Source organism: Tamandua tetradactyla, chromosome 21 (genome assembly GCF_023851605.1).
Source record: "Tamandua tetradactyla isolate mTamTet1 chromosome 21, mTamTet1.pri, whole genome shotgun sequence".
NCBI lineage: Eukaryota > Metazoa > Chordata > Mammalia > Pilosa > Myrmecophagidae > Tamandua > Tamandua tetradactyla.
The window spans coordinates 22338653-22365979 of record NC_135347.1 but is presented as its reverse complement, the minus strand read 5'-3'; the positions used below and the strand labels follow the sequence as shown (position 1 = coordinate 22365979).

General features: G+C 36.0%; 1 protein-coding gene and 1 pseudogene across 1 annotated transcript in view; one reads left to right on the top strand and one right to left on the bottom strand.

Moving 5' to 3' along the window:
- FBXL17 (F-box and leucine rich repeat protein 17) overlaps positions 1-27327 on the bottom strand; it is a 574971-nt gene that overhangs the window by 231936 nt on the left and 315708 nt on the right. The gene's annotated exons all lie outside the window — the stretch shown is intronic.
- On the top strand, positions 2894-3883 carry LOC143665521 (ubiquitin-conjugating enzyme E2 variant 2 pseudogene; annotated as a pseudogene).

Genomic DNA, 27327 nt, shown 5'->3' with positions numbered 1-27327 from the left:
AGCTTTAAGGCAGGATAAACTTATGAAGCATGTAATAACATGGATGGACCTAGAGAACATTATGCTGAGTGAGTCTAGCCAAAAACTAAAAGACAAATACTGTATGGTCCCAATGATGTGAATCGACACTTGAGAATAAACTTGGAATATGTCATTGGTAACAGAGTTCAGCAGGAGTTAGAAATAGGGTAAGATAATGGGTAATTGGAGCTGATGGGATACAGACTGTGCAATAGGACTAGATACAAAAACTCAAAAATGGACAGCACAATAATACTTAATTGTAAAGTAATCATGTTAAAACACTGAATGAAGCTGCATCCGAGCTATAGGTTTTTGTTTTGTTTTGTTCTTACTATTATTACTTTTTTTTCTCTATATTAACATTCTATATATTTTTCAGTTATATTACTAGTTCTTCTAAACCGATGCAAATGTACTAAGAAATGATGATCATGCATCTATGTGATGATGTTAAGAATTACTGATTGCATATATAGAATGGTATGATTTCTAAAAAAAAAAAAAAAAAAAATGGACAGCACAATACTACCTAATTGTAATGTAATTATGTTAAAACACTGAAAGAAGCTGCATCTGAGCTATAGTTTTTTTTTCTTATATATTTTTGTATTTTTTATTTTTATTTTTATTTTTTCTCTATATTAGCATTTTATTTCTTTTTCTGTTGTCTTGCTATTTCTTTTTCTAAATCGATGCATATGTACTAAGAAATGATGATCATACATCTATGTGATGATATTAAGAATTACTGATTGCATATGTAGAATGGAATGATTTCTAAATGTTGTGTTAATTTTTTTTAATTAATTAAAAAAAAAAGTAAAAAAAAAGATCCCTATGTAGGAACATTATTTGTTATTCAGATAAATGGCACTACCAGCTATAGGTGGGACTATTAGGGCCAACTTGGTCATCTCACTGGAACTTCCAAAGTTGAACTCTTGGTTTGGTTGCCAAAACATACATTTTAATATACTGTTTCCAAAGAAGAGACGCAGGTACTAAGATTTTCCCATCTGTATGAGGTTTTCAAGTTTATGACAATGAAACAATCTCTAACCATTACTGTAGGAACAACTTAATACAGGACTTAAACCCAGCTCAAACTGTTTGTGACAATTAAATTTATGTCACATATGTCATGTGTAGGCTTAGCATTAGATAGAGAACTTCATCTCATGATTGGCATCTCCAGTTGGGATAACTTGAATGAAATGCATGCATTTTCAGTTGTCTGAGCCTATCTCAATCCAGATTCAAACTTACACCAATATGTTTCCACGTCATCTTCCTCATCTACAGCACCTATGAGAAGAGTAGTGGTGGCAGTTGTTCCGTCCTTTTCTATCACTGACCTGATGTCACAGAGGAAGTGACAGCACACTCCTTTCCATGCCTGACCCCTTCAATCTTCCTTAGCCTAGACCTGACCGTTTTTTCCCTCTTACTCCTCTATCCCAACTTCAGTTTCAGTCTCTCTCTCTCTCCCATTTCAACTATAAATTTTGCAAAATCATAAACATAATTTCCCTTAGTCAACTTTCCCCTAAAGTCATTATCATACTTTCCCTTTCCCTTCATGAGTAGAAGCCAAATCACTTAAATTTGTTCTCCCTTTTTTCTCAACTTTTCATTTACTCACTCACACATTAGAATCTAGTTTCCATCTTCTAAATTTTAGAGTACAGCTCTGCTAAAATGTTCTAAATCACAGAATTGCCTAAATCCAAGGCCTACCTCAAGATTTCATTCTACACAACTTATGTAAAGTCTGAATTTGCCAAATATTTCCCTTCATGAAACCAGCTTCTCAGAATTCTTGCAGCATCAGACTGATTCTCCCCCATCTTACTACTTTTTATTTTTCAACAATGATATTGGAGGTGTTTCATCAGTCTTCTTAAATGGGGAAAACTCATCTAGTCCCAAGTGATGGGCCCATCACTCTGCCTGAATGACTCCCAAATGCATCCTGGGCCCTGATCTTTATGCCTACAACACTTGTCACCATGGGCTTTAATTGAAGTTCAACATGTCCAGAACAAATTCTCTTCTTTTACCCTCTTCACACCTTTTCCATCAACCATGTTTTGTTTCTTGGTGAGGACTTTTATCTTCCCACTCATCAAGGTCCCCCTTGGACTCCTCTGAATTCCTATGCATCTAATCAGCTGAAAGTTCCTCCTCTATCTTTTTTCTATTTACTTTTTCATATGTGTGTGTGTGTCTAAGAGAGAGGGATTGAGTACAGTGTGTGTCTAAGAGAGAGAGAGATTGAGAACAGGAGCAGGCTCTCTAAGCCTTTTGGACTCTGTTCATTGCCCCAGCTAAGGTCTCTGCCTAGGGTAAGTGATGACTCCATCATCTCTGAGTCATCACCCAACACTCACACATAGTCTTCCTGGGATAAACCCCTGCTTCATATTCCAGACCTAAAATAAACTCAGACTCTCCTCCCTTTTCTACCTCTGTTTTGCTCAGCACACAGGAGTGGATGACAGATGTTTGTTAAAGTGACATGAACAGTCATGGGAGATAAGATGAATGATTTCTCTTTTTCCCCATAACTATGACTGAGACTGGGACCAGAAATCTCTGTAGGAACCAAAATGGGAAAATTTCCAGGCAGAAATGGACTGGGGAGGGACTGAGGGACAAGGACCAGGGTACACTGATGTTAAAAAAACCAAAAAAGGATCCAGGGGGACAGAACAGGCAGATCAATGGTGAGGTATTTTCCCCACCTCAACTACTGTCCTCTCTTCCAACTTTTTTCAGTTTTCCTTTTTTTTTCCCCGGCATGTTTTGAGATCCCAGAATTCTACTTTAACAACTCTAGATAGGAAGTTAAAAGGGAAATAAGGGCTGCGTTGGGCTGCAGGAGAAGATGGCGGTCTCCACAGGAGATAAAGTTCCTCGTAATTTTCGCTTGTTGGAAGAACTTGAAGAAGGACAAAAAGGAGTAGGCGATGGTACTGTTAGCTGGGGCCTGGAAGATGATGAAGATATGACACTTACAAGGTGGACAGGCATGATTATTGGGCCACCAAGGACAAATTATGAAAACAGAATATATAGCCTGAAAGTAGAATGTGGACCTAAATATCCAGAAGCTCCTCCATCAGTTAGATTTGTAACAAAAATTAATATGAATGGAATAAATAATTCCAGTGGAATGGTGGATGCACGGAGCATACCAGTATTAGCAAAATGGCAAAATTCGTATAGCATTAAAGTTGTACTTCAAGAGCTAAGACGTCTAATGATGTCCAAAGAAAATATGAAGCTTCCACAGCCACCAGAAGGACAAACATACAACAATTAATTTTAGTGGATCTCAAACTTGTCTTAAATCAACAACCTTCTACTCATGTTAATGTCTTGATTAAGTATCACAATGCAGAATACCCACACATTAAGTAAAAGAATTAAAGCTGGTAAACATCATCTGGACATTTGTAAGAATATATTTAATATGTGTACACCCATTATGTTTTCAGGTAACGGGAGGAAAAATGCAGCACAATTCTTTTTTCCTCTTATCAAGGCACTGTCATTTAAGCATAAACCTGGAGTACTCAAAGTAGAATTCAGGTTTACAAGATGAAAGCATGGCAAGAAGTGTCAGATTGCTGTGGAGAAGGATATGTGTGTCTGAAAACTAATTTCAAGAAGGAAAAACATAAATGGCATGCTTTATCCACTTGCTTAGTGAAAGAGCTGCAGTATAAATTGTTTAAAGTAGCAGGTACAATGAATATTGTTGCAAATTGTGTTAATTTTTGAAGCATTGTGGGTGCTGACTACTAGTAGTATCAAAAATATGTTCAGGATTGCTTTGATACCTGTATTTATAATAAAAAAAAGTTGGGGGGTGTCAATGGATTTCTGTTAAAAGCCGTTCCTTGTGTGTTACTTGTAACAGACATGGTAAATATTTGTTTACAGTCTTTGTTTAACAAACCATGCATTTAAGTTTAAGTGAAGCCAACTAAAAGGAAATAGGTGTATGGATATGTGATTTTGAAATTAAAGTTAGTCTTAAATGTAAATAAAATGTGGAAAGTATCCTCAGAAAAAAAAAAAAAGAAAGGGAAATAAGGTGCTCTGAAGAGTCCTAAATATTTAACTCACTTTTTTTGCTTCCCCATCCCACCCTCATTACCTTCCTTCCTTTTTCTACCCTTTGCTGCCATGTCTCTACCCCTGGAGAGGAAAGGATGTCTAAGGCCCCTTGGCTCTAAGGCCCCTTGGCTCAAAGCCCTGGAAGCTGGAGGATAGACCCATCTGGGGCAGAAACAGCTTCCCTGGATGGCCTTTCTAGACACAAGCATAATTGGAATCCATCAAGGGAGGGATCTGGAGCACCAAGATTCCCAAAGCCTTCCCTATCTCTTGAGCCTAGTGTTAGGGTTCTCATTCAGGGAATCAAACTGATTAATTACAGTCTAACTTGTCTCTCTGACATTAATCTCCCCACCCACTTTACTACCAGATTTATTTTCATAAACAGATGGATCTGCATTTAGCTTAGGAGACCAACCTTTGTCTGCATGACATTCATTTCAGTTAATCTCTGGCTTTAATTTCATTGCCATTAAAAAAGAGGGAACTGGGGCAGGCCACAGTGGCTCAGCAGGCAAGAATGCTTGCCTGCCAGCCAGAGGACTCAGGTTCGATTCCCAGCCCCTACCCATGTAAAAAAGAAAAAAGTTTGATTCTATTTTAAACATCAAGTGGCTAAAGTAAGCTAATGTTTTAGTTTATTTGACAAAATGTAAAGAGTTAAGCAAGGACACCAAAAAGGTTTCTTACTAACACCGCCCCAAAACTCACCATATATTGTATACATTAGATTGTTCTTCCAACTTATATTCAAATTGGAGCACTAGCAAATTAATAACTGGTACAGTGTCACCATCTGTAGAACCTTCCTAGAAAAGTATGACAAGGAAGTCACTAGCCATATTTTCACCACAAGCACTAACCACATTTCTGAACTCATTCCTCATTAAATTTTTGTATTTAGATGTCTAGAGGCAGGCTAAAGTGCACTCAACCCTCTTTGACATGAAATACATTCCTTTAAGCAGAAAGATGTCATAAAACTAAAAAATATAAAAGGACTACGCCTGAAGTGGAAAAGATAAGGGTGTATAGGATCACATCCATAAAACTGTTGAAATATATATGCTTATTTTGACAGCCTTTAAAAAAAAATCACATATAGTTTCGCTTCAGAAAGAAAACTCTTTACAAAAGTGAGAAACACCAATAAGGGTATATTTTAATAGTATTACACAGCAATAATTGATTAAACGACAGAGTAAAGAGGACAAAATAAAAGCTGAATAACTCCTCTGTGGCTATACTTCTAAATTCAGTAATGAAACCAAATGTAGGGGGAAGAGAGTGCTCAATGAATTAAGATTTGAACTGCATTGGCTGTGCAAGTAGAAGCTAACATGGAGACATGGAGCCAAGAGAACAAATATTTTAAATATTTAGTAACACCCTGCTTTGTTCTGAAACATCTATAAAAACTTGAGCCACAAGTAAAGTGAAAGAAAATGATACTGAATAACTTAGTTATTATCATCAAAGGACCTAAATTGGCACAAAAAACTTACCCCCAAAATATTATACTTGGAAATAAAACATAACCCAAATCTGAGAAATAAAGAAGTAATGGACTTGTTCAATCTGGAAGCCTCAACAGATGAAGATGATAAAACAAATCTAACAAGGCTTTATACATGCGAATTTCCCTGAAAATCCAACATGTTAAGGTTCTTATTATGGAAACCATTCAGAACAGTATAAAGTATTTTCTATACCTGGAATAATACAGATATGAATTCTGATTATTAGGTCAATCTCATGAACCCAGGCTGCAGGGGTTAGCAAAGTAACAAGAAGAGGTATGTTGCTGCAGTTTCATAGTACTAGAAATACTGTTAGGGAAACTGGTAAATATACATTTGGAAAATTTTTTACAGCTTCTATATGTGTCTTAAAATGAGTCATTATAGGACCAGATCATACAAAGTAGATTTAAAACTTTCTCTTGTGAGAAAAAGGGTAGGACACTAAAAGCTAAATGATTGCTCTTTCATGCATTTATTTATTCTTCATTCAACATTTACCTATTACTCATTAATTGCCAGACTATACTAAGCAATAATGAAGATAATACATCATCACTGAGACTGACAAACACCATGCAATGCATGTAAGTGCAATTACAGAGGTGTATGCACATCACAGAGCACGGGGCTATGTAAATGCCTAATCTAGAATGTCTCTTTCATTGAATGTGAAAGATACCCAATTTAAACTAGTTTTCCATAATATGCCAAAGGATTGAATTTCTCATGTAAGGTAGGTACATTCAGGAATAACTGGAAGTAGAGGCACAGAAGCTCTATTTTCTCTTTCTCTTTCCACTTCTCTTGGCAAATTGGCTTCATTCTCTTAGAATCAATTTCTCCACAAATCCAGAACCATGGCTGAAGAAGCTCTGGGTTCAATCACTCCCAACCTTCCCAATGAACTGGCTGGCTTGAGTTATGTTTACAATTGATACAGAACCATCAGGAAACAAGCTTCCTTAAGAATCCTACCTTACAAAGGCAGAAGCCAAACACATTTCATATCAAAGAAAATGATAAAATGTGAACAGCAAAGTTCAAATGGTGCCTTGGTATACTTCCTGGGTATGCTTACTAGAAAGCTGGGTACTTCCTAATGGGCCCAGTGGGAAAATTTTTTATGTTCTCCTTGAATATGTTGCTGAAAAATAATTTGCATGATGATGGGGCAAACGGATCCTGAAACTTTCTTAAGAAGGGTCCTTTTAAGAATTTTGAGCATATTCCTGAAACAGAGGTCTCAAGATATAACCACTGATTCCTGATTAAAAATAAAAATGGAAATTATATATTTGATGTTGTTTGATGTAATAAAAGCCACTGGAAGGAGTTACAGTTCCATAAAGACAAAACATTCTTCACCTATATTTTAATGCTCTGCATTACACAAGGACCAGAGAACATCATTAGAGAAGAAACTCAAACAACCCATCATTAACCTCTGCTTGAAAAAGTTAAATGTGCAATTGTAGGCTCACTGGGAAAACTTAACCAATGTGGTTATAAAAAATCATATGGTTATTTCGAGGGTGTGAGCAATGAGATTTTAAAGATTATCTCACAGGGGGTTTAGAAGTAGCAAATTTGTGATTTATTTTAGGTTGTATAAGCAGGCTCTCTGATTTACTACCCAGCAATTGCAATGGGCCTAATTTACAGGACAATTACTTAGAACTAACTCTTTTGAAAAGCATTGTATGATTAATTGACTTGGTTTCAGGAAAGCAATGTTGTTTCTGCATTGTTCACTTCAACCTAATGCCCCCTAGAGCATGGATCCAATTAAGAAACAAGAGAGGGAGGCAGATACTAAGCATAGTATTTTTATATTACACAGCACTTACGTAAAGGATTGAATACCACCACCTACTGTTTGCAGACACTTGATTTACTCGGTGCATCCCTGTGGCTATGGCTGATGGAAATGAATGAATAGAATTTAAAGCAAGTATCTTAGAGAAAAATTAAGACCAGGTATATTAAATTAATTAGGGGGTTCTTTTAAAAATAAAAGTCACACTATAGTTAAAACTTAACTATCTCATAGAAATACAAAAGTTAATGATCTGACTATGGCATATTCCTTCTCAATAGTGAAAATAGAGCAGAGAAAATTTTTCTCTGCAATTAGATGTTTCCAAACAAACTGCCATCAGGGGAAATAATTCTTAAGTTTCAACAACTATCTGCATTTCCCATTCTGTTATGAAGTCATCCACTTTGTCAGTAGAGCAAAGATCTGGAATCAGCAGAGTCACTAACAAATCCCCATGTGAACACAAAGTTAGCATTTTGAGAATACAGGATCCCTGCCCACCGAGGCTGCCTCCTCTAAGCCAATTAGCCATGTGACAGTAACAGGGTCTCCTCACAACCACATGTTCAGATATTACTTAAGCTTTGCCTTGCCAAATAATATCTAAGTCATTCCTCCAAGCCCCTCTCTAGCTCTACTCATGCAGCTTCCCTTTCCTTTCTCTCCCTCTTCAAGAAACTTTCATTCCGCCTACTCAGCTAAACTCTACCACCTTCCTCCGGGTAGCAAATTTATCAAGAAGGAAAAAATGAAGCCCAACTCTCAACTCTACACACAATGTGAGAAAAAGCGACTTCCGTTAGAGCAGATCTCCAAAACCATGACCAGGGCAGGGCCCTGGTGATGAGAAAACATGGAACCAGGAAGCACAAAGGCTCAACTATAATTCCACCTCTGTCCTTATGTCACTATCTGAGCTTAAGAAAGTCACACAATGTCCAGGGCCAGCTATATATTTATATATGAGGATATGTAAAATGAGGGGTTAAAGAGAATTTCTCAAAGTCCCCTCTGCTACCAAAATTCTAATACTATAATGTAGAGACAGTTCAACCACAGACTTGGCTCAGATTGCTTGGGTTCAAGTCTCAGCTTAGTTGCTTAGTAGCAATGTGATCTTGGGTCCCCGTTTTTCATCTCTAAAATGGTGATATACCTCATAGTGTTGATATGAAAAATTAAATGACTCAGTATTATCAATAAATGTCTAGAAATAACACCCGGCATATAAAGTGCCACACATATGTTCACTGTTATTGGGATTATTCTTAAAAAATGTTCAAGAACAGACAAGTGCAGAGCACCTGCCTAACGTGCTGCCTCTGTTTTACATAGTAGCAAACTCTTCTTATTGCAAGTTTTCTTATTTCCAGTCCTGGAAATGCTCCTTATAGTCTGCAGTGTGGATTCTAATGTGAATGGCAATCTTCTACAAACTCTTTTTTTTGTAAAACACCAAAGTAATAATGTTAATAGTGAAACTTAGAAACTTATAATGAGAACATTATTGTTTTGTTTCCAAGCTTTTTTTGTAGAATTTATTTCCCAACCTTTGATGAATAGATTGAACTATGCTATGGTCAGATCATCTTTGGCCAAAAGTAATAAGAAATGATTTTGGAACTAAATAGTCATATTCTTGCAAAGGCTAGGGGAAAGTGAAGACTTTCAGTAGTATTTGGATGGCACAATTTGTTTTTTGAAGAAATGATGATCAGCCATTTACATTTCCTGAAGACAATATTGTGAAGCAGTAGGGCTGAAATTTTACAGTACTAACACATTATGTTGTCCTTGTCCAGGACTGAAGGTAAAATACAAGGAAAAGCAGTGCAAATATAACCAAAATAATCAATATTTAAGAAGGCATAAAATATGAAAATATTTTCAATAGTGGACATCATCCATCGAATGAATTTTTGGCCAGTCACTAGACCTGTCTCCATGACTTCTCCCTCACACTCACATCAGAAAATTCATGCTCATACACACTCAAAGAAATGTAAAGATAATAACTACATTTATCATGTACACAGGAATAAACATTTTCCATTCCTTTCCCAGCTCCAGGTAACTCACAAAACATAGCTCCCTAGGTTTCCCCAACTAGTAAAGGAAAGCATCAGTCTCAAGTTTATGAAACCATTAAACTATAGATAGCTTTAAGCATACCAGAAAGGTAGAATCCCAACCAGGCCTGCCAGTACAGCCTGGAGAGCTATGCTTAGTATAATCAGTATGACTGAGAGGGAAAAAAAAGCAACTTTGAAAATGTAAGAGTTTCAGCTGATTTTCATAAGAAAGGTAGAAAACTCACTATTTTTTAATCCTTTCTACTTAGCAAAGAGTTTATCTTTCATATTCTTAGAAAGTTGCTTTCTTCTGTTATCAATAAAAACTAACACTGACCTTCCTCCTGGAAGGTTAAACTTCTAGCAAGAGTGCCTTTTCTCAGAAGAAACACTACACATACATGCCGCAAGCAATGAAATAAAATACACCATCGCTCCGACCCTTCATTAGTCAAAGGATCTTGGCAACAGCAATGCTACTTGTATACGGTCTCTGCATGAAAAAATGTTTTCAAAGACAACCTTGCCAAGGGCTACGTTCTATCTTGGCGAAAGGAAGCAAACTTTACTTTTCTACCAATCGGTTTGCTCTGCATGAGAAACAGGTGTTAAGGTACAAAACAGGGCTTGGAATAGTAGCAAAATAAAATTCACCCAAAATAAGTTTCATCTGAGAAACACACACACACTCACACACAATTCAGAGATAATAAGCCTGCAGGGCTGGTATGTTTTTGCAAAATGCAAATCATGAAAACTGGTTAAGGGATTAAATGCTCTTTTGCAAAAATGACCATGGAGATTATAATCATTAATTAAAATCATGTAAATAATTTTCTGAAAGAACTTTTACTTTTTATCTCATAGGTTTCAAACAGCCTAATGGTAAAAAGGTTTAGTCTCAGAAGAGATTTTCTAATTAAAGCTAGAAACCTGGTATAATTATTAAGTGTCAGTTTGCAATCTCAACCACTTAGTGCTAAGGCAGAGAAATCAAATGCTGACGTTTTATAAACCCTCCAATAAAATCTCCAAGAAGATGAAATTTTTAGAGTCTACTTCCTATCTTATACAATCGGTGTCCCAGTGGAGACTAGAACTTGTTAAATGGAGAAATAGTTTAACAGTTAACAATTCCTATAAGCCAGCTTTATTCAATTTTCTTTCCTCTTCAGAGTTGCAACTTGAACCAGCCAGCTTTCAATTATTTTATTTGAGTTTATGTTTTTGAATTATCTAACTTCCTTGACTTGTTCACTTCCCCCCTCATTATTATCTCAACCTGATGTGAAGCAGAGTGAAAAGGAAAAGATAAAACTCAAATTTATCCATTTCAAATTTTAATTACATAGTTTTACACAGTCCGTCCATACTACCTACTCCCTCCCTTAGCTGGATGTTCCAACTCTATGACAGCTTTACAATGTTTACAATTTCAATTTTTTTTCTCCTAAAGAATAAGGAGAATTGGGTATTCAATAACTGAGTTTTCAGTATAATAGCTTGCATTGTAGTTACACCAGCACAGGTAAGAAAAAACAATTACCATCAGGGAACAATACAGTCAGGGCATTTATTAAAAACTCATGTCATTGTTGGTGGCCTCCCCTCCCTATTGAGATTGCCCCCAACTTCAGCTAGGAATCCATAGGGGTCTAGTGAAAGTTGACTCCATCCCTGGCTCCAGAAACAGAACACTAGGCAAAAGCTAAGCCAATTAACACCTTCTCTACCCTACTGCTGTACTTACCTCACCCAGCTGGGATATAGTTTACCTTGGGCCTGCAGGTGAACTCTGTAATACAGACTAGAAGCTCTTTCCTGCTCTGGACTCTGTGATATGCAGATATGGGGACCATAACCACTTTGCGACCATGGGGGAGATCAGCCTATGGGAATAGCCTCAGATACACTGAATAGGTCAAAGTAAAGAGAATCCCAGAGAATGGAGCTTTAGCTACTGGATTAAGGAAACTGAGGTATGCTGGACCTCAGATTTCTCTTTACATGAGCCAATTAAATCTGAATGTTTGAATGTAAATTGTTATTTGTCATTATTGTTGTTACTTATCACACAAACCAATATAAATGTATGCAAGGTACTCAACTAAATTAGGAGGAAGATAGGATACTAAGATAGAGACAGAGATGCATGCTTTGCTCAGATCCCCCTTCCAGCAAAGACCTGCTGCCAACTATGAGGTGCAATTAGCAAGCAGCCCTCACCTGCCATCTCCTTCAGGCTCTACCTCAGCTGCATGGCCTCCTCACTCAAGCAGCAGTCTACAGCAGTAGGTAGGGGAGGGTCTTTATGTCCATATGGGTTTAAAGGAAGCTACTCCCACAGGCAACACTTAATCTGTGCTGAGTTGGCTGAAGCACTGTTGGCTGACATCGGAACCCCCAATCTTTCCCTCACACTTCCTTTCACAGGTTTTCCTATTCAACATCTTATACCCCGAGCCTCCATCTCAGTGTCTGCTTCCAAAGAACCTAAACATGATATAGTCGGTCCACTTTCACATTAAAACAAAATCCAGAAGACAGAAGAAGAACAATTAAATGCATATGTGAAATTGTAACTGAGAAGTTAGGATTTAAGGGATGATTATGATTACTGAATCATTATATAGATAAGCCTTTTTATTTTCTGGTATATTAGAGTAGATAAGGAAATAACTGAAATCTCTGAATTGTAGTCCAACTGCCTTGATTTCTGATAATGATTGTATAGCCTTTATCTCGTGCCCTTGTGATTGTAAAGACCTTCTGATTAACATTACTTGTAGGCATTTTATCTGGTTTTTCAACTTTAGAGTCTTATGATCATTAAGGACAGCCACAAATGTTATTAATGAACAGTCTTGGGTTAACCCAGAACTAACCCACCTCAAGTCCAGTTACTTTAATAACCGAAGCTATATGTAACAAAGATGGGTTTGCCTGACATGAGCAGTAGCTTAGATTTTTATTTATAAGCCACCTATACCTCATCATAATGCTAAAGGTCATGCCCATCATATGAAAGCTGCCATTTTCTTACTCTGTGACTAAGCATGTAATCAGTCTGCACGTGCTCAATGATTAGAGCACTCTAGTTACTTCATCTGGAGTTATTGTACTTGTTATCCTAAAACTTGCCCATCTTTAAATACTATTCTGATAAAACTATCAGAATTACTGAAGTTTGAGGATAGAATTTTGGGCCGATAGGCCATCTGATCTGCTCAGCACCGAGCAATAAACTCTCTCTCTTTGAATTCCTGATATCTGAGGAATATCTGAGGAATTGGTCATTTAAGTGCATGCGACAAATCCACTGCCTTGATCTGGTAACAAATCATACCAAAAACTCCTCACCAAAGCCCTATAAACAGAATGTAGATTTTCTTCAGCTCCACCACCCCCTTTTCCAACCCTCCTCTGATAATACACTGTTTCCTTCAGCCACATACAGAACAAATTTTGGTGAGGGGGAAGGAATTATTTAATAAATTGGAGTAATAAAATTAAATTGTTTGAGAAACTACTTCAAATTGACAAGTTCTGTGAGCAATTTAAGTATTTGCGTGAGGGGAAATAGATGTTTTCAATCAAAATTTGCTGTGAAACAAATGTCTTTTAAGTGAAGCCCATTTTTTAATTAACTGCCATTGTAAAGTTTAAGATCAACTGAACAACAAAATGATCACACTAGGGGATGCAGGTTTTCTTTAAAACTGATATAGTTTTAAATATAGTTAAAGTTATAAATAACTTTGGAAAAAAAATGATTTTAATCTCATTGTCTCCTAGACACATTTTTCATTCTCATCATCAAAGATAGTCATGCCACAAAAACCCATGGATGCTCATCAATCCCTTTCCGTTGACTTCCTAAAGCATTACCCTCCCTTGACATTTCTCTTCCTTTGACTTCTATGGCATAACACTCTTCTGGTTTTACTCCTATTTTTCTGCTTCTGTCTACACACTTTCCAGGCCTTTCTTCTGTCTACTTCTACCCAGTCATTACATGACATCCCTTAAAGCATGGCCCATAGCCCTTTCCTCTTCTCTATAAGCCATTCCTGGTGTTGACAGCCATATCCACAGCTCTGAGATAAGTACCTATTCACAGATCACTAAGTAACACCCATATGCAGTCCACACACATAACATCTCAAATGAATCACTTAAAGGCATCTCAACTTCCACATGCCAAAGAATGAAGTCCTGACAGCTTTTCTCCCAGACTTCCTATCTCAGAAAATGGCACTATGTTATAGATTGAATCATGCCCCCCAAAGACATGTTCAAATTCTAACCCCTGGATTTGGGACTGTGAACTCATTTGTGAATAGGATCTTTGAAGATTTTTTTAGTTACGATGAGGCCAAACTGGATTAGGATGTTGTGCTGGTTTGAAAGGATGTATGGACCCTGGAAAAGACATGTTTTAATCAAAATCCCATTTTGTAAAACCAGAATAATCCCTATTCAATACTGTATGTTTGAAACCATAATCAGATCATCTCCTTGGAGATGTGATTTAATCAAGAGTAGTCATTAAACTGGATTAGGTGACGACATGTCTCCACCCATTTGGGTGGATCTTGATAAGTTTCTGGCATCCTATAAAAGAAGAAACATTTTGGAGTATGAGAGATTCAGAGAGCAGAGCAGAATGACATAGCCACGAGAAGCAGAGTCTACCAGCCAGCGACTTTTGGAGATGAAGGAAAATGCCTCCCGGGGAGCTTCATGAAACAGGAAGCCAGGAGAAGAAGCTAGCAGATGATGCCATGTTCACCATGCACCCTTCCAGATGAGAGAGGAACCCTGACTGTGTTCACCATGTGTCCTTCCAGATAGAGAGAAAATCTGACTGTTTGCCATATGCCCTTCTACTTGAGAGAGAAACCCTGAACTTTATCGGCCTTCTTGAACCAAGGTATCTTTCCCTGGATGGATGCCTTTGATTGGACATTTCTATAGACTTGTTTTAATTGGAACATTTTCTCAGCCTTAGAACTGTAAACTAGTAACTTATTAAATTCCCCGTTTAAAAAGCCATTCTGTTTCTGGTATATGGCATTCTGGCAGCTAGCAAACTAGAACAGATGTGCTCTACTCCAATATGACAAGAGTATTTACAAGGAAAGGAAGTTTGGACAGACAGATAGAGATAATGAATACAGAGACAGAGACATCCCATTCTTAAACATTTGAATGCCACCCATTGCTCCTGAGACAAAGACATAAGATATTACCATGGTTACAAGGCTCTGTATTTCCTGACCTTTGCCTCAGCCTCAACATGCATCATACTCCTTCTTAACCCCTAAACCTGGCTATATGAATCTACTTTCATTCTCAATCTCACCACAATGCCTTTGCACGTGCATTTTCTTCTAGCTGAAATGATCACTGCCCTTCAACACCCATCGCCAGTGTATCTTCTGTCTCTCCCTTGAATCTCAGCTCAATTCACACCTCCTCAGGGAAGATTTCCATTACTTCCTAATCCCGTAGGTCAATTAAAGTTTTTGTTAGTTTAATTTTATATTTGTTTTTAATTATCTGAGAAACCTCTTTCTTCCCCACAGACCGTAAGCACCTAAAAGGTGGGAAGCATGGCTTTTTTTTCCCCTATCCTGTTTAGTTTTTTTTGTTGTTGTTGTTCATTACACTGAAGTTCCTGACAAAGTGCCACACATATTACAGGCACGCAAGACATATTTGCTAAATGAATGACCAAATAAAGTCAATAAACAGAAACAGAATTTTAGCTTGACCAAAATGTAAACGAACTCTTGAATATCATCTCTAAAGAATCTGAGTATACATGGTCATCTGTTCTGATAAATTATTGATATCTTCAAAAAATCCCACTTATAAGGGTTTGATAATAGCATACCAAATGAGAACTGTGGTTATATATTCTAGAAAAGGCATGTTCTTAATCTTAATTTACACTCCTATGAGTGTGAACCTATTGCAAATAGGATCTCTTGAAGTTTTTCTTCTTTTTTTTTAAAGGTAAAGTGTGGCCCAACTGAATGCTGAATGGGGGTGGATATTGATCTGGATTACTAGAGACCTTATAAAGAGGGCCTGGAAGTCACAAAGAAGAGGACACCACCATGTGACAAGTAAGCCAAGGAACCTCAAGGATTGCCAAAAGATAGTATCAAAATGCTATAATCTTTGGGGAGAAAACATCTTGCTGATATCTAGATATTGGATTTATTCTAGCCTCAAAACAGTGAGCCAATAAATTCCTGATGTTAATTCAATCCATTGCATGATATTTGTGATAGCACCTCAAGCAAACTAAGAGAGATGCCATTCAACTTCATACTTCTTCTTCGCCTTTGTGTTTCCCTTCATTGGATGGTACTTTCTCAGCACGCTCAAATAACCTGAATCAAGAACCATTCTCCTATGATGCCTTGCCTGGCTTTAGCACTCAGTTATCTCCCTCTTTATTAAGCATAAGACTTTTTTTAGCAGGATTGGCAAACTTTTTTCTGTAAAACACTTTATAATAAATGATTTGGGCTTTATGGGCTATAAGATCTTTGTCACAACTACTCAGTTCTGCCATGGTAGCATGAAGTATTCACAGACAATATGTAAATGAAGAGTATGGATGCATTCCAATAAATATTTATCTATGGACACTGAAATTTGAATTTCATATAATTTTCATGTGCCATGATAAATTTTTCTTCTTTTCTTTTCAACCATTTAAAAATGTAAAAACAAGTTTTAGCTCACTTGCCATAAAAAAATAGGTGGTGGGCCTGATTGGTCCATAGGCTGTAGTTTGTCAACTCTAGTCTTATAAGACACCGTATTATTACGCATATTAATCGAATCTGCAACATATCTATATAATGTGGAAAATTTGCATTACATGAGGGTATTTTAGAGATTTTCAAATGTCTGATTTGACTTTTTAAGTGATTAAAAATGGATAAAACACACATACAGACACCTTAAATTCAGTTATATACTAAACAGTTACACACTGGAAATAATCAATGAATAAACTTGTACAACCAAGTGGGTTTTTGTTTGTTTGTTTTCCTGCCAGGGAGGTGGGGGAGAGATATGCCTAAAAGAAAAGCATCTCTTGCCTTCTTGATTTAATCTTGAATTATCACAATGTGGCACTGGCAAAGCAAGCTAATAAAACTAAACAAAAAAAACTTTACCATTTGCAACTACTTATCTGTGTGAATCAAGATTTTCTCTAAAATGTGCAATCTGAACAAAATACAGACATGAACTAAAAGCTGAGGCTAAAATAGGGCTGGAATTGCCTCCAACACACCATTTAAAATTAATAACAATCATAACAATAATGATAGTAATTAACATTTATTGAATCCTTGGTATAAAATATCCTCTCTGCTACTTATTTAAAATTTGGTTCATTTAAATGGACTGTTTCTTGAATAAGTTCATGAGTAAACATTATATAGATTTGAATTCGTATGACAAAATTACAGTAATAAAAAATCATGTTTCTCTGTATTTTCAATGTTGGCATTTCACATACAATTTTGTTTCAGAAGGGAAGTGTGCGTTTTTTCCCCCTTTAATTGAAGATACTACACCACTCTGTTAACTCTGCTGTTTGTTTCATAGTAACCTTGCTTATTCTCTAAATTGGTTGTTAAACATGCTTCTTGAGGACAGCTTTCTCTACACCTCCCAGTCCTTATGCCAAAAACACCTATCAACCACCCTCTCCTAAAACAGGGTTTAGCACACAGATCATTTATGAATTCCTTCAATCTGCATTTTACTTAAATGTAGTTGTTAAACTGAGGTGCATATATGAATTCTTGTGAATATTTAATACGATCTAAAGTTTATATTACATTGCAGATTAGAATAATATGTGGTTCGCAAAATAAAATCTTTAGTGTTAGTAACAGTAAAAAATAATTGGGTAACTTTTTTTCTTTTAATTTATGTGTCAAACTCCTCTGCCCAGAAAACTTGATAACCCTCCTCCATTTGCCTTCTGATGTTAGCTGTGGCCTCATCCTGCAAGCTGGTAGGCCAAAAAAAACTTACTTCAGATGTTGTCTTTTTTAGTTCCACATATTACTTCACATACTAAAATCTATTAGCATGTGCCAACAAATTTGTTACCTTTATTGTGTTAAAGATGAGAGAAACTATAAACTCAGTTGGACCAGTCCACATCTGAACATTCCCTTTTCTAACATGTCATGGAAAGGTGGGAACGATGACAGCAGCTAAATGAGATCAACACATGGCCTTTAAAATTAGAGTGTGCAGCTAAATGGCTTTATATTTCATAGAAATATGAAATTTATAAATTTAGTTTTCTTTTCACTGTTGAGAATCATTTATGTTTTATTAAATGCTTTCACTGAAGTGAGTACACAAGTAAACCTCAGTTACATATTTGACGGATGAAATGTCTCCCAAGGGAATAGAATGAAAATAAGCCATAACTACTAGATTTGTGTGTACTTCCAGGAAGTATTACATATTTTTAAAAATTTTGTTATTTTTGTCTTGTTTTGAAGAAAGGACCTTGAACTGAGGGACTGACTAAGGTATGCTCTCTTCAATTCCAAATTATATAAATATCTAATCAATCTAAGATAATTACCCAAAGAATCAGCAATGGAGAGGACAGAATAAAACATTTCTAAACCATTTGCTTAGACAAAGGATAACATAATAATTTTTTAATTATATACATACACAAACTTCTCATATTCCCCACCCCCAACCCTCACACACATCCACGTACACATATCCCAGTACCCTTCCAGGGTCAATTAAAATTTGATTTTTATAAATTGTTAACAAAATCAGGAAACGATTCACTGTTAACAATTTGCCCTTTGCTGTATTTTGCATGTCAGAATAAACTCTTAGGAAATAATGTTTCCAATAAAAATCTTAATCTAGTTAAAAAAAAATAAAATTTATCTGCTTAGTGCAAGTTGTGTTTTACTAAAACTACTGCCCCCCTGAGTTTTATAAGAAAACTCGGTCCTGCTCCAGTCTCCCCGAATTTTGTGAGTAATTTACTGAGGAAAAGCAAGACATTATGAGGAAGCTGAGTCGAATCCACTGATGTGGAACATTAAAATGATTACTAAAGATTTCCTCTGAATTTCTAATAAGGAATTCATCTTGAAATGTATCCAAAGCTGAAAAGGCAATTTACACTGCTAGAAATTCCCTGAGGGTCACCAATGAAAAAATATTATATGGGATGGTAGTTAGCATCTTAGAAGAATTTCCTTTACTACCCATTCAAGTTCACAATCGTTCACTGACAGTTTTAAACATCTTTTGATTCAGTAATTTTACTGCATTTAGATTTCAAAGATTATATGCAGACCTCAGAGTTAAGTGGGTGGCTCTGTCTAAGGGTAAGTACAATAGAATAAGATTTAAAATCTTTAACTCAGTGGGATGTCTATGTTTTATTCTAATGCTTAACTTTATTTCAAGATATAATGTAAATGTATGATAATATGAAAAGAAAAGGAGCATGATTTTTAAAAATCACAGCCATTAAGTACTTAGAAAAGCCACAGATTTAGGATGCTGGTGCTAGAACACATCTACACATCTGCATGTATTATAATCCTTAATTTTAGGTGTTAACATTTGTAGTTTCTTAATGAACTGAGCATTCCAAAATCTGTACTTACACGTAGTATGTTGCTTGAAGTTTGCAAAGTTAGCCGTGGGCTCAATGAGGAGAAAACTGATACACACAGTATGTTCCACTTCCCGAAGAGATGATAATAACCAGTAGAACATTTTAAAGAAATTACAAATACAGTAATACCTAAGGGTAACTTTCAGACATTGAGAAGCTCATCACTTATTTCTGTCTAGCTTAAGTCATGGCAGTCATAAAACACAATGTGTGGCACTTAGCAGCATGTGCTTTTTTCAGTCATTACTTTGTGCAAATTAAGCTCCTTGAGACCAGTTAGTTATTCAAGAGGCAAAGGCAAGTCATAGGGAAAGCTATTCTGCACAAACATATTACCAAATCATCTTTCTGATATAAAAGATAAAATTATGTACCTCTTTATCTTATATCCAGAAACTCGTCTAAACCTTCCTAAGCTCAGTGACCTATGAGGGAGGAGCAATTATTATATGATCGAGGATCCTAAGTACAAGGCCAGCAGGACAAGTGTATAACACTGTGTAAACAGTAGTTGCCATTTGGAGAAAAAATCCAGGGAAACTCTCCTTACTCACTTATTTTATTTTCTCTCCTACATCTTTAAAGAATACTGTATTACTAAACTCCATTCTAGGAACACTGCCAATAAATATTTAGAAGTTTCTCATCCATGTATAGAAACTGATCTGTGTTTAAATAACCCAAACAAAGCTACAAATTTGCTCCTATTGTTTTATGGGAGGAAAGTCTTTTTTGTAATCGAAAATATATTATTAACAAAATCTGCAAAAGGCTCTTATATTCTTCCTCTAAAAGTGTTATTGTTTAAACCATTTCTGAGAATTATTACATGATTTCTTATGATTAAAAACCTCATAGAGGCTAAAGTAAAAATAAAATGTTTTTAAAGGCCTAGAATTTGAAAGGCTTACATTAAAACTGACAGAAACAAGGATGCAAAAAAGTAAATGAGTGAATGATCCTCCATGAAAAATCAACTTAATGTTTATATTGACATCCTATTTCTTATGCATTTTATCAGAGCATTTCAAAAATGGTAGGGAAGCAAGGCTAGCAATAATCACAGTGAGGAATAAAACTTGCTTTTCCAGCCAAATATGATAAGTGTTATATTTAGCATCTCTATTTTGTATATAAGGGAATGCTTTTAAAAATCAAATATGTCAATTATGCTATTCATTTGAAAATCGTAACATGTCATATGTTTACTTTTCTTTTGGAAAACTTGCATTTTTTCCCTAAAATCAATAGTAAGTGTTTTGTATGTGTCCAGAACACTACTTTTCAAGATCAAAACAAGTTTATAAACACGATCAGACAGCAAGAATTCTTTACAATATGATAATGAAGAAATAACTGGTAAAAGAAATCAGTGGGAACCTCAGATGCTTTCTCACTTGATACTAGTATTTATTTAACCCTTACCACAGTGTTAGGAAGGAGAGGGGGTGATATATATGCTCATTATGTGGGGGAACTCAAGCTACTTGTAAAATAAATAAATTATTCTAGTAAGCTATTAATAAATAAGTTGGCAGAACCAAAGCCTTCTGAAGCCCTAACCCTATATATTATATAGATAAACTAAGTTATTCAAATTAATAAATTATCTAGCATCTAGTTGTTATGATAATTTCCTGTCAATTGAGATCATCTTTCTATTACTTCAACAAATTTTGACACAATTTTTGTTTTAGGAACATATGTGTGTTAAGTACCTGTGTTCAATTTACACAGTTAATATTAGCCCAAAAGTAATAAATGAATACTATAGTTCCATTTCATTCACAATAAGAGCTGAATTGATGATGAATGGTATCATTCATGCAGTTTTCACCTGTATGTCAGATGCTAGAACAAAATGACATAAATTCAATTGTTTAAAAAAGAACCAGGGGATTTTATGAAGAGAACTGTCTTCTAAGAAAAAAGAAAAACTGATAAATCAATTTCCTAGACAGGTAAAATCAATACTGAGAATGGAAATACTACCCATACCAAAATATAACTTTAAAAAATACAGAGAAAATTGTTTCTTAAAAGTTTAAAATTTTAAGGAGCTGAAGATGCTCTAAATCTGTTTAAACAGTATGATTAACATATTAATCTAGATTATCTTCCTAGATACAGACTCAGTTGTTTTAAAACTGTTATGTTTGTTTGAAATTCTGTGAAGTTAAAGAGTCCAAAAGATGTGAGTGGTTACTGTAACACAAAATATTCTATCTGATTTCTTCCATAAATGTTATCCTTTGCATAGGCACTAAAGTGGCAATTTATTTAGGTATGGAGAGGCCACACATGAAGCACTAGCAAAATGATTTTTCAGCTCAGTAAGAAGCTATTAATTCATTATCAATAACACTGCTCCTGTGCAATTGGAAAATATAATGTTTTTCAGACATGAGCTGGAACAGCACTTAATTTAGGCATTTACCCACATAAGACTGCCTTAGTATTATAAAGCCCATTTACTCCAGAATGCTTTTAGTGGCCGTTCAAATCAACATTAAATGTATAGGCACTGTCCCCTCTCCCCCCGAATAATAATAAAAACACTGGAAAATGTGTTACCTTGGAGTGTGAAGACATGATCAAGAGCAATGGAAAGTAGAATGGGAGACAGAAAAGAACACAGTCACGTTTCTTGCATTCACACGTTGGCCCACATTTGGCCATCAGATTATCCATGAGTAACTTGGGGAAGAACAAGAATTTGGCATCAAGCAAACAGAAGACAAAATAGATTTTCCTTTGGTGGGAGCTCAGGCAGCACCGACAACATACCTGGACAGCCAGTCAGTTTGGAAGGAAAAGGATCAGGAAGTAAGGAGCTGCCTGGACAACCAGGGGGTAAAAGGAAGTTCTGGGTTAGAGATGTCTGGCACCACATCAATGGCTGAAAGAAGTGAAGCATGCCAAGCATTAAGAGTTCTGCCTCAAGTTCTGCACTGGAAGTTAAAGAGCCCTGTGGTATAAGAGTAAGTCAGCCTAGAGTGTGTTGATGAATGAAGGTGCGCCATAGTTTTAAATGTACATCCAAGAGACATTTAGCCAGTCCACTGACTGGTCTGGTGGACTTAAGGTACATTTATTATTTGGATAGAATCCTACCTCTGAAAGTCACACATGGCTTTAAGATTTTTTTCAGTTTTTAACAAAAAGAACTAAGCAACTTAGCTTTGCAGACTGGCTTTTCCTTGACATTATATCTTCAAAGGTGACTTCCATGACCACCTGGCAAAATCCTACACCAATTCTCTGAATAACGCTTTATACTCTCTTATTTGTCTCTTAGTTAGTCACTACCAGTCTGTGACCCATAGAAATGTAAGTCCCATGACGGCAGAAACCTGGCTTATCTTATTTACCACTGGATCTACTAGAAAATGTTCAGATTAGATACTAACTGAATATGTGTTGAATGAACACATGGACAAGTAAATGTAAGATAGATGAAAACATAATGACTTCAGAAGGCCCTCAGTAATTGTTTAATGACTGTTATGACCAAAACTTTAACCTGGACTATTATGTATTAAACATGATTTTCATATCTTTCATATCTATCTACAAATCCATAGATCATATAGTAGATAATATAATTTAAAAATCAAGGCTTCGATCTCTGGGTATTCACCTCCTTCAACTTTCATTTTGAGTTTACCTGCCATAGAAACCAGTATTAATTTTTTATACCAATCAAATCAGATGCAATCAAACTTATCAAAGACTGAGGAAAATAATGCTTTTTTTTAAATATGCAGGGAATGAAAACAGATTGCAAACATGAATACCTCTTCATCAATACCTACATGGCAAGTACATAGCATTCTTCAGGGAGCAGCTGACCAGTTATGTAGGCTAAATACTTAACTCAAGGAAGTACAAGATTAGTGTCAGATCAGAACAGAGACATCAAAGACACTCTCCTTACATGACAGTCATCAACAATTTACTGGTGTTTCCATTGCCTCTGACACCAAAATTAACAGCCTCATTAGAGTAAACCTTTCCCATCATGAATCTACCAAGATATGTCCTTCTCCCAACTAAGGAATATTATAACTATATTCACATAATTGTATTTTAATATAATTGATTACTGGTCAAACTAAGACAAACAAAAATGAAGTACAAAATAGTTTATTACATCATATAAGTAGATATGAACACATTTATCAATTACTTTTGGCACACAGAACGTCTTTCATTTTTCTTAACTGATACTCCGTTAATCAAAAATTTTTATTGTCTACAATGGTATAAGGCATAACCATAAGAAGGCAACACTTTTTTAATCACCTTGTAGAGATTAGATAATGCTTTATATGGGCTTACTGCTATGTACTTCAATATAGTGATGTTCTCAAAGATTGCTCATTTATATAGAGCATTTACTTAAGACTAAAAACGATTCTAATTGTTTCAGTGACCCAAGCATTTCAGGTAACAGCACAATTTTTATATCAATATTGTTCTAGTTTGCTAGCTGCTGGAATGCAACATACCAGAAATGGAATGGCTTTTAAAAAGGGGAGTTTAATAAGTTGCTAGTTTATAGTTCTAAGACTGAGAAAATGTCCCAGTTGCAACAAGTCTATGGAAATGTCCAATCAAAGGCATCCAGGGAAAGATACCTTGGTTTAAGAAGGCCGATGAAGTTCAGGGTTTCTCTCTCAAGTGAGAAGGCACATTGTGAACACAGTCACAGTTTCTCTCTTGGCTGGAAGGGCACATGGTGAGCAAGGCATCACCTGCTAGCTTCCTCTCCTGGCTTCCTGTTTCATGAAGCTCCCTGGAGGAGTTCTCCTTCTTCATCTCCAAAGGTCACTGGCTTGTGGACTCTCTGTTTCTCGTGGCTTATTCTTCTCTGGCTCTCTCTGAATCCCTCTCATTCTCCAAAATGTTTCCTCTTTTATAAAACTCCAGAAACTAATCAAGATCCACCCAAATGGGTGGAGCTACACCTCTACCTAATTCAGTTTAACAACCACCCTTGATTAAATCACTCCTCCAGGGAGATGATCTAATTACAGTTTCAAACATAAAGCACTGAATAAGGATTAGAAGAAATGACTGCCTTTACAAAATGGGATTAGGATTAAAACATGGCTTTTCTAGGGTACATACATCATTTCAAACCAGCACAAATATCCATGGGTGGCATACTAAATTGCACTCACTGAAGCAAAAGCTGATTATTTACATATCATAGTACAATTTGCATATCATAATACGTTTTAAAACTTTTTAAAGCATCTTGGCAAGAAAACATTTCATTCAGAAAACATTCTGAACCCCCAGAAAAAAATTAACTCTTTATTATGAAAAATTTCAAACATCTAAAAAGTAGAGGAAATCTTATAATGACCATTCATGTGCTCATCACTCAGGTTAGCTATGGATGACTCATGGCTAATTTTATTTCATTTATGTACTGACCAATTTCCCTTCAGTCTCACTCTTCTCATCAAATTGCTTTTAAGCAAATCCCAGAAATTGTCATTATATTTGTAAATATTTTAGGATGTATTTATAATAGACTCTCAGATTTTAACATTTACATAATTCAGGTTTTTCATTATTTTAACTGTTTATATCTTACTAAGGGGCGAGTTTTATAAAACAGAATTAAAATGTGTTTTAGCAGGCTCTTCCTGATAATTGACAATATCAACAGCAGATTTAACATACTAAAATAAGTTTAAAAAAAAAATTTTTTTATTTATTACATGGGCAAGGACTGGGAATTGAACCCAAGTCTCCAGCATGGCAGATGAGAACTCTACCACTGAGCCACCACTGCCCCTAAAATAAATTTTATTACCCATATATGTCTGGCTTCTTCAGCCTTTCTGGGAGTTAAAACTAACTGCAAAACTTTTATTCTGTTTTTAAGAATGAAAATTAGAAAGGAAAAGCAAGTTATAATGTCACAGTTTTAATCAATCACTAGAATTTAACTTTTCTTCTTTGCTTTCAAGGTGAACTACTCATAAGAAGAGCAATTCATCTTGTACTGAAACAGACAGACATTTCAGTAGTAACACAGATGGAACTGTAAACACAAAAATCAGAACACCATAAGTTCCATAGCAAAAATCTGTGGTAAATTACCATAGAAGACATTTTGGGGAGAGAAACATAGTGACTGTCCACACTGCTCTCCAGCTGAAAGAGTCTGTTCTTCAAACCTTTGATGTGAATTTCAGAAAACTACCAAATAAAAAGGGTAAGGATATGTCATTTTTACATCAGCCACTTGTTTTTAGGCCTAATCGGAGAAGAGACATTCAAGAACCTCTTCAGAACTTTGTCTTCAAAGTTTAATTATGAACGGAATAGCAGAGCAGAAAGAGAGAACTTCAATGTGTGTACACAGACCTCTGTCCATGAGCCAAGATTTTATTTCCGAAAGGACACAGGGCCTTCTCTTTGAACAACGCTATGGTTAGCTCATCATACAGACACAGGGCTTGTGCCAGGACATTTAAGCCTTTCAATGTTCCACTATTCATTAGTCTCTGATGTTTGCCAAGGACCAGACTGAGCCCATTCAGCATAAACTTAGAGTTGGGCACAATCAAAGGAGTTCAAGGAAAACATGAACAAGTGTTTTGCATGCAGAATCCAGCCGCTAGCAGTGTCTATTAATTTAACACTGTTCCCAGCTAATTCCTCTCATTTAGAAAAATGGCTTTTGAACTAAATTGAGTTACCTCTCTGCTGTATTTCAACATTAATGACTACAAAAAAGAAGAAAAGGTTTATAATTAGTCATTTTTAAATATACTTTGTGATAGCAATTTTCTAAGCAACCCCCTTGGCCTCTCTAACAGTGTTGCATAGGCAGGGAAACCAACTTTTAATTATCATCTATAATAATCTGGTTTTTGTTTGTTTGTTTACTTTAACAAACTTTTTTTTCTCAAAACTACTGAAGATATAGAATTGAATGTGCAAAGTATGCCACTTCATTTGGGAGAAACACTGAGGAACCTTCACAAAAATTTCACAGTAGACATTGCAGAAATAAAAAAACCCTTGAGAAAATGGCTTACTTGGCGGAGACCTGTGTGAGCAGGGCCGCTGTTTCCCAGGGCAGCTGTGCTCCAGAGCTGGCACTCAATGCAGTGTAGGATGCAAGTGGCTGGGGCTCAAGAGAGATGAGGTGAATCAGGTTTTGGCAGCTTACACTCTGCCTCAGAGAGTGAGAATTAAATACAGTTTGCTTTTTGGGAGATGGGTGTCTATTACAAACTAAAGGGTTTTGGTCTCCACAGAGTGAGATTCACAGAGATAGAAAATGGAAAGATAGAGGGAGCACCTGAGATCTCAGTCACAAACAGAACTAACAAATTCGTAACAGAGTTAAGTGCAGGAAAATAAAATGTGTTTGAAGAAACCTGCATTTTTGTCTGACATTCTGAGGTAAAGATGCATTCTCTCTGTGATATGTACTATTTAGAAATACTAAACTTTTAGTCCATAGTCAGTTTTCAGGCTCCTATGTTTATTAGAAAATTATGTTATTACAAGTTTTATTGTCTTTGATTAAAAATGGCTTTATTTCTACTAAATTTTTAGAATTGAGAAAAGAAAACCTGGTGTGTGGTGATAAAGGAGATTGACTTTCCAATGAGACATTGGAGTTTTTAATCCTGCTATTACCCCTATCTGGAACCTTGGGCAAATAACCTTTCTGAGCCACAGGCTCCTTATCCGCAAAATGGAAATAATGCCTAGATTGAAGCTTTGAATTTAGAGTATAATGGTGGGTAGGGGGTGCGACATGGAGTCAGAGTGAGGATATCTTTCAATTTCACCTTAGTCTGCTCTCTGGATCAGAGTACTCCAGCCCAAAGCAACCGTATTACATTTAGCCCTCTTTTTGGTTTTACTCATTTAAATTTACCATTGTACATGTGTGCTGATGTGGTACCAAAAACAAAGCACAAAAACCATCATGAGAAGACACTTGTGCAAACACAACACTTAGGCATAATTTCCCCTTTGTGTCACTAATGTTTAAATGTCTAAATTCCTGAG